Source organism: Struthio camelus, chromosome Z (assembly GCF_040807025.1).
Source record: "Struthio camelus isolate bStrCam1 chromosome Z, bStrCam1.hap1, whole genome shotgun sequence".
NCBI lineage: Eukaryota > Metazoa > Chordata > Aves > Struthioniformes > Struthionidae > Struthio > Struthio camelus.
Genome location: NC_090982.1, coordinates 89,771,025 through 89,782,351, shown reverse-complemented (window position 1 = coordinate 89,782,351; position 11,327 = coordinate 89,771,025). Strand labels below are relative to the sequence as shown.

The window sequence follows — 11,327 nt, the reverse complement described above, 5'->3', positions numbered from 1 at the left end:
CGCCCCGCTTCGCCTGCAGTACCGATTTCTGGCCAGCCGAGGGCACCCACGAGCCACGCCGAAACCACTGCGCATGCGCCCCGCTTCGCCTGCAGTACCGATTTTTCGCGCTGCAGTACCGATTTCTGGCCAGCCGAGGGCACCAACGAGCCACGCCGAAACCCAGTGCGCATGCGCCCCGCTTCGCCTGCAGTACCGATTTCTGGCCAGCCGAGGGCACCCACGAGCCACGCCGAAACCACTGCGCCTGCGCCCCGCTTCGCCTGCAGTACCGATTTCTGGCCAGCCGAGGGCACCAACGAGCCACGCCGAAACCCAGTGCGCATGCGCCCCGCTTCGCCTGCAGTACCGATTTCTGGCCAGCCGAGGGCACCAACGACCCACGCCGAAACCCAGTGCGCATGCGCCCCGCTTCGCCTGCAGGACCGTTTTTTCGGGCTGCAGTACCGATTTCTGGCCAGCCGAGGGCACCCACGAGCCACGCCGAAACCCAGTGCGCATGCGCCCCGCTTCGCCTGCAGTACCGATTTCTGGCCAGCCGAGGGCACCAACGAGCCACGCCGAAACCCAGTGCGCCTGCGCCCCGCTTCGCCTGCAGTACCGATTTCTGGCCAGCCGAGGGCACCAACGAGCCACGCCGAAACCACTGCGCATGCGCCCCGCTTCGCCTGCAGTACCGATTTCTCGCCAGCCGAGGGCACCCACGAGCCACGCCGAAACCCAGTGCGCATGCGCCCCGCTTCGCCTGCAGTACCGATTTTTCGTGCTGCAGTACCGATTTCTGGCCAGCCGAGGGCACCAACGAGCCACGCCGAAACCACTGCGCATGCGCCCCGCTTCGCCTGCAGTACCGATTTCTGGCCAGCCGAGGGCACCAACGAGCCACGCCGAAACCACTGCGCCTGCGCCCCGCTTCGCCTGCAGTACCGATTTCTGGCCAGCCGAGGGCACCAACGAGCCACGCCGAAACCACTGCGCATGCGCCCCGCTTCGCCTGCAGTACCGATTTCTGGCCAGCCGAGGGCACCAACGAGCCACGCCGAAACCACTGCGCATGCGCCCCGCTTCGCCTGCAGTACCGATTTCTGGCCAGCCGAGGGCACCAACGAGCCACGCCGAAACCACTGCGCATGCGCCCCGCTTCGCCTGCAGTACCGATTTCTGGCCAGCCGAGGGCACCAACGAGCCACGCCGAAACCACTGCGCATGCGCCCCGCTTCGCCTGCAGTACCGATTTCTGGCCAGCCGAGGGCCCCCACGAGCCACGCCGAAACCACTGCGCATGCGCCCCGCTTCGCCTGCAGGACCGATTTCTGGCCAGCCGAGGGCACCAACGAGCCACGCCGAAACCACTGCGCATGCGCCCCGCTTCGCCTGCAGTACCGATTTCTGGCCAGCCGAGGGCACCCACGAGTCACGCCGAAACCCAGTGCGCATGCGCCCCGCTTCGCCTGCAGTACCGATTTCTGGCCAGCCGAGGGCACCAACGAGCCACGCCGAAACCACTGCGCCTGCGCCCCGCTTCGCCTGCAGTACCGATTTCTGGCCAGCCGAGGGCACCAACGAGCCACGCCGAAACCCAGTGCGCATGCGCCCCGCTTCGCCTGCAGTACCGATTTCTGGCCAGCCGAGGGCACCAACGAGCCACGCCGAAACCACTGCGCCTGCGCCCCGCTTCGCCTGCAGTACCGATTTCTGGCCAGCCGAGGGCACCAACGAGCCACGCCGAAACCACTGCGCCTGCGCCCCGCTTCGCCTGCAGTACCGATTTCTGGCCAGCCGAGGGCACCAACGAGCCACGCCGAAACCACTGCGCATGCGCCCCGCTTCGCCTGCAGTACCGATATTTCGGGCTGCAGTACCGATTTTTGGCCAGCCGAGGGCACCAACGAGCCACGCCGAAACCACTGCGCATGCGCCCCGCTTCGCCTGCAGTACCGATTTCTGGCCAGCCGAGGGCACCAACGAGCCACGCCGAAACCACTGCGCATGCGCCCCGCTTCGCCTGCAGTACCGATTTCTGGCCAGCCGAGGGCACCAACGAGCCACGCCGAAACCACTGCGCATGCGCCCCGCTTCGCCTGCAGTACCGATTTCTGGCCAGCCGAGGGCACCAACGAGCCACGCCGAAACCACTGCGCATGCGCCCCGCTTCGCCTGCAGTACCGATTTCTGGCCAGCCGAGGGCACCCACGAGCCACGCCGAAACCCAGTGCGCATGCGCCCCGCTTCGCCTGCAGGACCGTTTTTTCGGGCTGCAGTACCGATTTCTGGCCAGCCGAGGGCACCAACGAGCCACGCCGAAACCCAGTGCGCATGCGCCCCGCTTCGCCTGCAGTACCGATTTCTGGCCAGCCGAGGGCACCAACGAGCCACGCCGAAACCACTGCGCATGCGCCCCGCTTCGCCTGCAGTACCGATTTCTGGCCAGCCGAGGGCACCAACGAGCCACGCCGAAACCACTGCGCATGCGCCCCGCTTCGCCTGCAGTACCGATTTCTGGCCAGCCGAGGGCACCAACGAGCCACGCCGAAACCACTGCGCCTGCGCCCCGCTTCGCCTGCAGTACCGATTTCTGGCCAGCCGAGGGCACCCACGAGTCACGCCGAAACCACTGCGCCTGCGCCCCGCTTCGCCTGCAGTACCGATTTCTGGCCAGCCGAGGGCACCAACGAGCCACGCCGAAACCACTGCGCCTGCGCCCCGCTTCGCCTGCAGTACCGATTTCTGGCCAGCCGAGGGCACCAACGAGCCACGCCGAAACCCAGTGCGCATGCGCCCCGCTTCGCCTGCAGTACCGATTTCTGGCCAGCCGAGGGCACCCACGGGTCACGCCGAAACCACTGCGCCTGCGCCCCGCTTCGCCTGCAGTACCGATTTCTGGCCAGCCGAGGGCACCAACGAGCCACGCCGAAACCACTGCGCCTGCGCCCCGCTTCGCCTGCAGTACCGATTTCTGGCCAGCCGAGGGCACCAACGAGCCACGCCGAAACCACTGCGCATGCGCCCCGCTTCGCCTGCAGTACCGATTTCTCGCCAGCCGAGGGCACCAACGAGCCACGCCGAAACCACTGCGCCTGCGCCCCGCTTCGCCTGCAGTACCGATTTCTGGCCAGCCGAGGGCACCCACGAGCCACGCCGAAACCACTGCGCCTGCGCCCCGCTTCGCCTGCAGTACCGATTTCTGGCCAGCCGAGGGCACCAACGAGCCACGCCGAAACCACTGCGCCTGCGCCCCGCTTCGCCTGCAGTACCGATTTCTGGCCAGCCGAGGGCACCAACGAGCCACGCCGAAACCACTGCGCATGCGCCCCGCTTCGCCTGCAGTACCGATTTCTGGCCAGCCGAGGGCACCAACGAGCCACGCCGAAACCACTGCGCATGCGCCCCGCTTCGCCTGCAGTACCGATTTCTGGCCAGCCGAGGGCACCCACGAGCCACGCCGAAACCCAGTGCGCATGCGCCCCGCTTCGCCTGCAGGACCGTTTTTTCGGGCTGCAGTACCGATTTCTGGCCAGCCGAGGGCACCAACGAGCCACGCCGAAACCCAGTGCGCATGCGCCCCGCTTCGCCTGCAGTACCGATTTCTGGCCAGCCGAGGGCACCAACGAGCCACGCCGAAACCACTGCGCATGCGCCCCGCTTCGCCTGCAGTACCGATTTCTGGCCAGCCGAGGGCACCAACGAGCCACGCCGAAACCACTGCGCATGCGCCCCGCTTCGCTTGCAGTACCGATTTCTGGCCAGCCGAGGGCACCAACGAGCCACGCCGAAACCACTGCGCCTGCGCCCCGCTTCGCCTGCAGTACCGATTTCTGGCCAGCCGAGGGCACCCACGGGTCACGCCGAAACCACTGCGCCTGCGCCCCGCTTCGCCTGCAGTACCGATTTCTGGCCAGCCGAGGGCACCAACGAGCCACGCCGAAACCACTGCGCCTGCGCCCCGCTTCGCCTGCAGTACCGATTTCTGGCCAGCCGAGGGCACCCACGAGTCAGGCCGAAACCACTGCGCCTGCGCCCCGCTTCGCCTGCAGTACCGATTTCTGGCCAGCCGAGGGCACCAACGAGCCACGCCGAAACCACTGCGCCTGCGCCCCGCTTCGCCTGCAGTACCGATTTCTGGCCAGCCGAGGGCACCAACGAGCCACGCCGAAACCCAGTGCGCATGCGCCCCGCTTCGCCTGCAGTACCGATTTCTGGCCAGCCGAGGGCACCCACGGGTCACGCCGAAACCACTGCGCCTGCGCCCCGCTTCGCCTGCAGTACCGATTTCTGGCCAGCCGAGGGCACCAACGAGCCACGCCGAAACCACTGCGCCTGCGCCCCGCTTCGCCTGCAGTACCGATTTCTGGCCAGCCGAGGGCACCAACGAGCCACGCCGAAACCACTGCGCATGCACCCCGCTTCGCCTGCAGTACCGATTTCTCGCCAGCCGAGGGCACCAACGAGCCACGCCGAAACCACTGCGCCTGCGCCCCGCTTCGCCTGCAGTACCGATTTCTGGCCAGCCGAGGGCACCCACGAGCCACGCCGAAACCACTGCGCCTGCGCCCCGCTTCGCCTGCAGTACCGATTTCTGGCCAGCCGAGGGCACCAACGAGCCACGCCGAAACCACTGCGCCTGCGCCCCGCTTCGCCTGCAGTACCGATTTCTGGCCAGCCGAGGGCACCCACGAGCCACGCCGAAACCACTGCGCCTGCGCCCCGCTTCACCTGCAGTACCGATTTCTGGCCAGCCGAGGGCACCAACGAGCCACGCCGAAACCCAGTGCGCATGCGCCCCGCTTCGCCTGCAGTACCGATTTCTGGCCAGCCGAGGGCACCCACGAGCCACGCCGAAACCACTGCGCATGCGCCCCGCTTCGCCTGCAGTACCGATTTTTCGCCAGCCGAGGGCACCAACGAGCCACGCCGAAACCACTGCGCATGCGCCCCGCTTCGCCTGCAGTACCGATTTCTGGCCAGCCGAGGGCACCAACGAGCCACGCCGAAACCACTGCGCATGCGCCCCGCTTCGCCTGCAGTACCGATTTCTGGCCAGCCGAGGGCACCAACGAGCCACGCCGAAACCACTGCGCCTGCGCCCCGCTTCACCTGCAGTACCGATTTCTGGCCAGCCGAGGGCACCCACGAGCCACGCCGAAACCACTGCGCCTGCGCCCCGCTTCGCCTGCAGTACCGATTTCTGGCCAGCCGAGGGCACCAACGAGCCACGCCGAAACCACTGCGCCTGCGCCCCGCTTCGCCTGCAGTACCGATTTCTGGCCAGCCGAGGGCACCCACGAGCCACGCCGAAACCACTGCGCCTGCGCCCCGCTTCACCTGCAGTACCGATTTCTGGCCAGCCGAGGGCACCAACGAGCCACGCCGAAACCCAGTGCGCATGCGCCCCGCTTCGCCTGCAGTACCGATTTCTCGCCAGCCGAGGGCACCCACGAGCCACGCCGAAACCCAGTGCGCATGCGCCCCGCTTCGCTTGCAGTACCGATTTCTGGCCAGCCGAGGGCACCAACGAGCCACGCCGAAACCACTGCGCCTGCGCCCCGCTTCGCCTGCAGTACCGATTTCTGGCCAGCCGAGGGCACCAACGAGCCACGCCGAAACCACTGCGCATGCGCCCCGCTTCGCCTGCAGTACCGATTTCTGGCCAGCCGAGGGCACCAACGAGCCACGCCGAAACCACTGCGCCTGCGCCCCGCTTCGGCTGCAGTACTGATTTTTCGGGCTGCAGTACCGATTTCTGGCCAGCCGAGGGCACCAGCGAGCCACGCCGAGCAAGTGCGCCTGCGCGCTGCGGCTGCCTGCAGTACTACGCTGTTCGTAGCTGAGGGCCGCAGGGAGCAGTGTCGGGGCGGCGCGCATGCGCGAGGCGGCTGGTTGGCTGGCAGGCTTTCATCGCTCGAGGGGCACCAAGGAACCGATGCGTCCAGGACGCATGCGTTCGTCGGCTGGCTGCACTATTGGGGTGGCATCACCCGAGGGCAGCATGGAGCACATCTGGAGCAGTGCGCATGCGTTAATCCCCTGCCTGCAGTACCGGTTCGTAGTCACTTGAGGGCAGCAGGGAGTAAGCGGGTCGCCCCCCCAATGCGCATGCGCCACTCCGCTTGCCGCAGCCGCGAGCCGGTCTGATCCAGTGCGCATGCGCGACCCCGCTGGCCTAGGCCGGCAGCGGCCGCCGCCGCTCCCCGCACCCTCCGGTCGGGCCGCCCCGACCCTTTCGTACCCTCCCCCCGGGCACCTGTGTCCTGCAGGAGGAGACGGTGGCGGGGACCTCACGAGCACCCCGTGTCTCGGCGGCGGTGCAGCACCGGGGCGCAGCAGCGCCGAGGGGTGGTGGCGGTGGCAGTCGCGCCTGGGGCGAGCAGGCCTCGGGTGGCAGGGCGCGCCGGGTGCCCGCAGTCAGGGCCCAAGGCAAGGGCCCCAGCCGGGCCTCGTCCTCGGCCTCCTCGGTTTCTGGCAAGCGTGCTTACAGCCGTTTTTCCATCCGGACAGGGAAAAGAGCCTCCTGCCAGTTCTGCTCCTGACTCTTCCAGAACCTCCCACTGCGGTGCTCTGCTGCTACCAGAAAAACGACGGATATGCTGCTCTAAGAAACGCGACCCTCTTCCTCAGCACTGATGGGAAGGACCCTTTATTTCACACAGAGCTTTAACCTTTCTTCTTCTGTCAGCGGGCCGTTTCCCCAATTACAGTACCTTTATAATGAGCCTGGCGTTGCGCTGTGTGCTGTGCACCAACCGGCCTTGAATCCTGTCCCTTCCAGTCAGTTTTAAGGCTCAGGCACCTCGCTCTCACACCTCTTCGTCCGTAGCTCTGCCCACCACAGCACTGTCCACGAAAGGTAATGCCTTTCCTACCTCTCTGCAGGCAACCCGTCTAAACCGTCTCTGACAACGACCACGTGTTAGTGCAGGCACACTGTGAAACCCCAACCAGACCTGAGGAAAGGTGTACTGTTTCTCTCTCCATGTGAAAGCCAATCTGTAAATCGATTTTTCTCTAGTGAGGGGAGTGACCAGGAAACAGCCACTTGTTATCTTGTCGCTTACCAACACCCTTGGGTGCACGAGGTACATCACAGCTATCCTCCCCGGGACGCCGCGCAAAAGTCCTTCTCGCGGGACAGCCTGCCTCCCCACACCTCCAGGCCATCTGCATCTACACGAGCGAGGGCACACGTACAAGTCTGCTCTGGGGAGGAACCTCAGCCCTAAAGGCAGGAATTAAAACAAAGACAGGGAGAGGCAAACATGTGTTCAGGGCAGACCCTGCCCTGTGCCCGCACGGAGCAGAGCACTGCCAGGCCCCTGAAAGCCCGCACCCTTTTCTCCCCGCAACGCATGCCTTGAGGTGGGCCGGAGAAATCCAGGCACCCGCAGCCACCCCAGGGACACCCTCGCCTCTCTGGTTCTGCTGAGCCCTCAGCGCAAGGTGGTTCCGGCCCTTACCCGCCACGGGCAATGAGTGCTGCCGCCTACCAGGAGAAACGCATTGCAAGGCAAAGCCTCCGGAATCGTCAGCGGGCGTATGACCGCCCCCTGGGTTTCTTCTCCTCTTCCTCTGCTCTCGAGGGAAGCTCAATAGCTAGTCCGCTTCTTCCTGCCTTTGCATGTCTAGAGCACCGGCTTATCGACTGCTCTCAGCTGCCTCCTGCGACGCGACGTTAGCGCTAGAAGCACATCCACCGTGTTGCTCGGTATTGGCTCAGAAAGGCGTTTGTTTACTAAAGGAAAGGAAAAGGCAAGAGTACTCCTGGGGAGAACACACGTATATGAACGCAAGCACCATATGAGGGAGGTCATATGCAATGGCAACACAATCTCTGCTTTACGCTCAGTTATGACAGTAAGGCAGTAAGCCAAACGAATACTAGTTTCAAACTTTCAAAGCAACGAACTTATAGAAACAACAACAAAAAATCCAAACTGTGATGAGGATTTCCCCAGAGTTAGCCCAGAAATACTACAAACCACAATAACGTATTTGCTTCCCCTCCAAAGGGTTGCAGCTGCATAAAGAGATACCGAGTTTGCCTTTAATCTCTGCTTTATTCAAAAAGGGGAGGGTGCTGACACACAAAGCCAGAAGGAAGGCTTCTCAGGGGAAAAAAAGCCAGAAGCTTGTAAGCGGCACAAAAAAAGCTTTACAAAGGGGGTGGGGGGTGGGGGGTGCAAAAAGCCCAAAAGAGAGAAGAGCTTAACAGAGTGAACTGGTGGTGCAAAATTGCAAAAGGAAGGATCGAGGGGCAGCAAAAAAGAAAAGGAAAAGGAAGGGATGTTGTGGGCTGGGCGAGGGAGAAGAAACAATTCAGGGTTCTGTGGGGACAAGATGGTGAAAGGGAGGACCTCAGGGGCAAAAAGAACCTCAGCGGAGGAACCTACAAGTCACAAAAAGCCAAACTCAGGCATCCGCAGAGCACAAATACTTGACAGGAGGGATCGGGGGAGAATGAAAGGCCAGAAGGTGGGCTCTGGGGTGCACATAATCCAAAGAGAGGTACCTTTCTCAGCACTCATCACGGCAGCACTCCGGCCTCTCCCCGTGCTGAAGATGGGCTGTGCCAGGATTCGCCGTGTCCCCGCGATGCCATCCAGGGCCCATTTACCCACAGCTGGCTCCTTCCCCCCTCTGTCCACACCAAACCCTGACCTGCTTCGGGACAAGAAAGAGCAAAATAAGTGCCAAAACACTGCAAAATGGGTAAATTTGGGGGTAATGGGGAGGGCAGAAGACCATGGGGGACCCTAAGAACCCATCCAGAACGTGTAAGTATTGCTAATAATATTCAAAAGCTGCTTATACTCCTTGTTTTCTTCCCAGGGATTTTTTGCAAGCATATTCTAGATGAGATTTAAAAGGACAAAATTCCATAAAATTTGCAACCCCTAAACAAGCAATGACCTTACTCATTTAGCACTGTCAACCTCCTGCCTTTCTGTTTGTTACGCAAAGTAGATAGTCAAAAGAGAGCTCCGTGACAGTCTGCGCAGTTTTGAAGATTAAACACAAGGGATGTTTGCACAGAGCATCTCTACCACACTAAAGCATGAAAACATCAGCACTCTGATCATCTTTCGAGGTACTGCAGTCAGCAAGCTCAGAAGGCTCGTTCAGTTTCTAAAATATCTGGACTTTTCGAGTAGCGATCGCAGCTTAAAGGCTCTTATTGTCAGAAAAATCTAGTGGCTTGATTACTACAGGTATTATTAGCGGAAGCACACAGCCTTTTAAAAAGGGCAGATACTGTCTTTTACGTTTCCAGTGAATCCTCAGAATTCTCATTGCTTTTCATTAGGAGTCACCTTCAGCCGCAAGAGCGTTAAAAAGACCAAATACTTTGCTGTCAGGTCAGAACTTTCTGCTTCCTGGGGCCTAAAGGGACACGCGATTGTCTGCTAAAACAGGTACTAAACCCCCCAAAAGAGAGAGGGGAAGTCGGACAGAGAGATGGGATGGTACAGGGGAAAAGAGGGATAAGGAGGCGGCAAATAGATGGATGAGGAGCTGAACAGAGGGATGGAAACAGAGAAGACTGGAGAGGTGGATGGAGGGCTGAAGGGGCAAAGAGAGGTACGAAGAGGCAGATAGACAGAGCAGTTGGGGGGGGTGGTGGAGGGATGGGGAGCCAGGCAGAGGGACAGCAGGCAGGTAGTGGGATCGGGAGAGAAAGAGGACGACGAAGAGCTGGACAGAGCGATAGGGAGCCAGTCAGAGGGATGGAGAAGCAGACAGAGGGAAGCAGGTATTGACAGAGGGACGGGAAGAGTACAAGAGGGATGGGGAGCTGGGCAGAGCAACGAGTAGTTAAACAAAGGGATGGGGCACCGGACAGAGCTATGGGGAAAGAAAGAGAAAGATGGAGAGCTGGACAGAGGGACAGGGAGCAGAACCGGATGGACCCAGGCAGCCCGCCCGGGACAGCCCTCGACCCGCTCCAGCCCCGCTCACCCGCCGAGCGCTCTGCACACCGTTTTCCCCAAGTCCGCCTGTGGGCCTGCTTGCCCGAATCCCTGCGCCTCCAGAGCGCCTGCGTCCGCGAGAGCGAGGGCGCACGCACGGGCCCACACCGGGGAGGAACCTTGCACTCCGTCACGCCCTTTTACTACTGCTTGTGCATCAGCCCCTTTCAGACCGTCACGTGCGCACGCTTAACCCCCCAAATTCTCTAAGCCCTTAACAACTTCCGTACTCACGGCACCTAGCTTTCCCACGCTCTTCCCCGTCTTGTTTGAAAACCCTCCCAGAGCTCTTCTGTACTTACGTGCTTCCTTAAAACAGCATCACCGAAATCAACAAAACGGGTCGAGCGGCTCCTCCTCAGGTTGCTGGCCCTCGGAACACTATTCTGCAAATGAATCAAACCACCAAGGTCACCGGGAGGTTCCTGTTTTGGAGCTTCCTCTCCCCCCTCCCGCCCCCCCCCCCCAAGCTTTCATTACGGTTCCCTAACCTGGGCAAACGCAGGTCCTCCCTTAAGCACTGCAACAGTTTTTATTCTGGGGTCCCAAGTTCCCGTTATTGCTTGCTGCTAGGCAGCAAAGCAAGGCGAGGACAGGTCGGGTCACAGGTAACCCATCTAGCCATCCTAAATTCTCATTTTAGGCCTCGCCGGTTACTCCGGGTAAACAGACCAAAATAAAGCTCCAGACAGGCAGGTGAGGCTTCACACAGACCTCGCGGGCCTGCTAGCGCCAGCGATGCCATAGCGACTGGGCTACCAGGCGCTACTCCCCCCTCTCCTTTGCTGGTCCACGAAGCGTGGCTCACGGGTCACGGTAAGGACGCTGCCAACCTTCCTACGGCCGAAGGCTCCTCTTCGGGACCGGGCAGAGAACCTTTCCGCTGGCATTTGGATTCTCCTGGCCGCTCCTGACACGCGATAACTGACAGAGGTCTGAGGGCAGCAGCCCGTAGTTCTTCACGGCAGCATATAGTCCTTCCCCCATGACATGACAAGTAAGGAACAGACACACTGGCCCACTGCTGCAGTGCTGAGGAGGCACAGGCACCTGGAACGGCAGCTCCTGGCTGCCACAGAGCACGACGTGGCCAGCGGGTGGGAACCCTGTTGACAGCTGCACCTCCTGCCACCTCGACAGGCACAACATGATCTCCCAGAAACCCAGCAAGGGAAGCCAACGCCTCCCGGCATGCCTAACAGATTAAAATGGCCGCCCGGAAGCTCGGTGCTGGGACACTACATCTCCCAGAATGCTCCGCAGATGAAAATGGCCGCCCGGCAGCCCGGCGCCGGAAGACTACTGCTCCCGGCATGCCGCGCCCCCAAAACAACATGGCCGCCCGGAAGCTCGGTACCGGAAGAA

The 11,327-nt window shown here is 62.0% G+C and overlaps 1 long non-coding RNA gene across 1 annotated transcript; it reads right to left on the bottom strand.

The window, feature by feature from the left end:
• Positions 1-8,031: 8,031 nt before the first annotated feature.
• Positions 8,032-11,186, bottom strand: LOC138064712 (uncharacterized). Its single transcript, XR_011137955.1, has 3 exons — positions 10,796-11,186; positions 10,265-10,348; positions 8,032-8,655 (listed from the first exon to the last, which is right to left on the bottom strand). It is a non-coding gene; the product is annotated as an uncharacterized lncRNA (long non-coding RNA).
• Between the last annotated feature and the right edge of the window lie 141 nt (positions 11,187-11,327).